Raw genomic sequence first — 4,517 nt, 5'->3', positions numbered from 1 at the left:
TGGGCCCGCTCCCTGCCGAACCGAGTTGCCGGTGGAGCGAAGCGGAGCTGGCAACTTGGTTTGGCGGAAGAGCGGGCCCAGCTTGTTTTAAATCCAATTTTTGAGCTAGAATGCTCATCTTTGAACTCGATCTGTCTTTTTATGACACAAAACGACCCTGAAAATCCCAGGTGGCTCGCTAAATTCGTTTTCGACTTTTCGTGCGGACAGATACACAGACAGACAGACAGAAAAAGTTTTTCCGACCAGACGGAGTAATAGGCTTTGCTACTCGCTCAGCCAATAATCGCTCAGCCAATAAAGTTTAATTCGACTTCATCCTTTTTATGTGTTTGTAACTCGGAGGTAAGATTGTCAAAATTTCTTTTCATTTCTATCTTGGATCTGCAAAAGTTTATTTGTTCTTATTCCTACATGATGTAATAAACAGTTAATTTCATTCCGTACTGTGCGTATGGTTTTTTGGAGACCAGTCAAGTTGAAGCTTTCTAGAGACATTTGATTTTGGAGTTTGGCAAATGGGATAGAGTGGGTGCAAATGGAATTGGGAATCTTCCTGCACCACTTAGTTAAGTACTCTCTGTGTACACTCCAAACTATAGAAAGGCTGTTCCGACATCTACATTGGTTACTTCTTCAAAATTAATTGAAGCAATAGGATATGACATATTTATGATTCAAAAAAAATGAGGGGCAGAGAGAGCGAAAACAAAAAATTCACAAGACTATAGTGAAAAGAATTTCAAATGATGGATGTAGCTGAAAGCTCAAGTCAAGCAGCAGGGAAAATCAGTTCTTTTCTTTGAAACTTTTTCATTTTTATTTGTGTGATATTCTCTTATTTCAAGACTTGAAGGCACGTTAAACTATTGTCATTAGTTCATTTCTGATAGTATATATTCTTTCCCGTCGTCGGGCGCCCCAGTCCACAAGCCTGGAGGATATGGTGGTAGCGACGATGCGACCAAGCTTCGACCAGCTGCATGTCCCGGGACAGCCGCGCCTCCTTTAGGGGTGTGCTGCACAGCCCCAGCAGAACATTCACTCCTGCTTCGTGTCTGACCAGAACGGGGCCGACGCGACGGCGTGTTTGATACTAGCTACATGTACGCCAGACCACGTCTCGCGTAACAGGCTTCGCGATATCTCACGAAACACTGTTAAGCTGCGACGCGCCTAACGCACATATAGCTAGGCCTGCGGCGCTGACACCCGAGACGAGCAAATGGGAGGGTATAGGAAAAAAGAGCCATCCGGGCCCAAAATTTGACATACTGATACAAGGTAGATGTACGCCAGACCACGTCTCGCGTAACAGGCTTCGCGATACCTCACGAAACACTGTTACGCTGCGACGCGCCTGGCATACATCTACCTTGGCCTGCGGCGCTGACACCCGAGTCAGGTAGTGCAAAAATACGCACAAAGATATAGGCCTCCGGCCCGTCAACGCCCGTCACTTCGACTAGTCATGCAGGGTTGTACATTTTTTCGCTTATTTTCGTCGAAAACACCCTCTAGCGCCTCAACGGTTTAAGCTAGAGCAAAACGGACAAAATTTTCGCCCATAGGGCTCTACTTTGATGAGTTACCCCTTAGGAAACCATAAAAAAATATTTTTAAAAAACGTCATTTTAGGGACCCGTTGTTTTTGATTTTTTTTTTAAATCCAATTTTTGAGCTAGAATGCTCATCTTCGAACTCGATCTGTCTTTTTATGATACAAAACGACCCTGAAAATCCCAGGTCGCTCGCTCAATTCGTTTTCGAGTTTTCGTGCGGACAGATACACAGACAGACAGACAGACAGACAGACAGACAGAAAAAGTTTTTCCCGACCAGATGGAGTAATAGGCTTCGCTAATCGCTCAGCCAAAAATAAATATTTTGCAACCTTTGGTTTTTGATTTTTTTAAAAGTTAATTTTTGAGCTAGAATGCTCATCTTCGAACTCGATCCGTCTTTTTATGATACAAAACGACCCTGAAATTCCAAGATCGCTCTCAATTCATTCTCCAGTTATCGTGCGGACGGACAGACAAACAAACAGACAGACACAGAATTAAACTTTTCCGGTCAGTGGAGTTATGGGCTTCGCTTATCGCTCAGCCAATAAACAGAAATTTTGATTGTCTGGTATGAAGGTGTTTTTAGGAACATTGTGAGTACAAACTAGATCACTGTACATCTCTCATTCACAATGTGTTTAGATTGGTGCAGATTGGAGGGGAAAGGGCGGGGGAGGCACAGACTTTCCTTGGCTGGCGCTGTGACTTTTTCGGCGGACGCAATTAAAGTTGATTGGGAAAAATGTGTCGTGTGCCAAACATTTACTACCGATAAGCTTGAAGATCCAGGTTTGAACCACATACTTTCTAGACGAAGTACGGCCTTCATGGGTATAGCCACGAAGTTCTAAGCATTAGCTGAGTTTAGTGATGTCATGAGGTCAAATCTGCGGGTTGGCAAGCTGGACAATGTCACAGGATTCGAAAACACTTTGAGCACAAACAAAGCCAAGTGGTACAAATCGTGCATTTCGCAGTACCGTGATGTTCCTAGGTTCCAGGCCCTCCTTAAACGTCTCAAAGAAGAACAAGGCAAAATTGCGGACGCCGATGCGCCTCCTTGTGCTGGAGAAGCAGGAGCTGACGGGCCCGGGCGTCAAACGAGATCAGCCGGCGTCGGATCAGTGCAATAAAGCCGGTGGACTAGCTTTGACCAACCTAATCAGTTTTTGGAGAAGGAGGTGTTTCTCCCCTCCACGCAAACGCCCATTCACAGACAACGCTGGAGGGAATGGCTGATTTTCATACCTGTACAGAATGAAACTCGTTTATGTCCCTTGCATTTGATTTACCAAAATTTTTGTTGTGTCCGTGGGCGGGCCATGTTGGGGGTAAATGATAACTAATAACTTGGTGTTTACTCTGCTTCTGAGAGGGAGGTGCAGACCACTACTCAGTACTGGACCGCTGCCGAACTGACTGACTAGCGTAGCCGACGCGGGGACCGCAAGCGAATAGTGCCCCAAGCTGACACCCACTCTGGTCGTCAACCCGCCCAGGGCCCAGTCCAGCGCCTCGAGAAAGTCTTGCGCTAGCGTTTCTCCCCTCGGTATTTTGTGGAAATTGTGACCCAGATCACAATAAGCCAAAAGGCCGTCTATACGGCGGAGGGCGCTGCGCAACACAGTCCGCGCACTGTCGTCAAACCTGAGCCTTATATAAAGTTTGGGTTCTTCCAAGTGCTTCTGATATGAGAAGTCAGCCAGGCTGGACAGAACGCCGTCGCGCCCATCAGGGTCTACCCCATGGTTAACTATAACCAAACGCACGTCAAAAGGAAACTTGTGCACATCATTCACCACCACTATGTTTCTCATGTAGTCCGGGTTGAAGGACTGAGCTTTCAAAGTCGGCAAATGGTAGTCGGCGCCCGTGCCACCACCGATTAGAGTGTGACCGTCCAGATCTCTATCGGACCTTTCGTTTTTCTTCGACTCTGCGGCGGTCTTAGCGGAAGGAGGCAGCGCTGGCTCTATTTCCTTAAGTTTGCCAACCTAACGGGCTCGCTCAGGTACTGCCGGCATGACCGGTGGTGTTCTTTTCCCTTCTTCCCCGTCAGCGCAGATCTTACCCTTCCCCACAACCAACATATCACCGCGTTTAAGATCGGAGACACCGGCAAGCATGGGCAAGTGGGCCCTTTTCACCACCACCTCGACGTCACGTTTAAATCTTATAGGGTCGCGCTCGCTCCGTGGTGATAGCGGAGTAAGCTTGCGGCTCACCCACACGGGGAACCTACTCTTGACTAGCCCTAGCGTCAGTCGGCTGATGTCCACCATGTCTCTCTCCACCATCACTCCGCCGGTATGTATCTGCCACTGTCTGACATAGGATATGCCCAGTGCCAGGTGGCGAATGCTTTCTCTAGTGTCGGGCAGAGAGATGGCCTCTGACGTGATGACCGGCACCATCTCTGTAGTGTGAGAACCAGTGCTAGTTGGCAACGGTATCGCGCCCGATACGCAGCGCAAAGCGCCCTTGACATTAGTGGTCATCAGCTGCACTACATCAGATCTTTCTGTCGCCGTTATCACCGCTGAATCACTCAAGAGGGCGCCAGTGTCGATCTCCGAAGGCTCACACCGCGCATCACCTACCTCCGCTGCACCCCCAAATATCTCGAGCTCGTCGGGCGTCCCCACCAACGAATCACACATTCCATCGTCTGGCAACCCCATTTTTTTCACCAGTACCAGGACTACGTTTCCCCGCTGGGAAGAGACGTCCTTGACGATTTCATCGTCTATCTCGTAGTACCGCTGGCCGCGTTGTAGACCGGTAATCCAGTGATTCCCAAGCCAACTAGCCCAGGCAACCACCACAAAGGCCTGTCTGTCGATGAAGAGGTGTTTATTCACGTACAGGCTCTGTCCTTCCATCTGGATATTGAAATTCAATGCCATATAGTACGGCGTCCTGGGAATGAGGGCAACCCCCCCCCCCCCC

Source organism: Frankliniella occidentalis, unplaced genomic scaffold, assembly GCF_000697945.3.
Source record: "Frankliniella occidentalis isolate FOCC.00 unplaced genomic scaffold, Focc_3.1 Scaffold5, whole genome shotgun sequence".
Taxonomy (NCBI): domain Eukaryota; kingdom Metazoa; phylum Arthropoda; class Insecta; order Thysanoptera; family Thripidae; genus Frankliniella; species Frankliniella occidentalis.
This window is presented reverse-complemented; position numbering follows the sequence as displayed.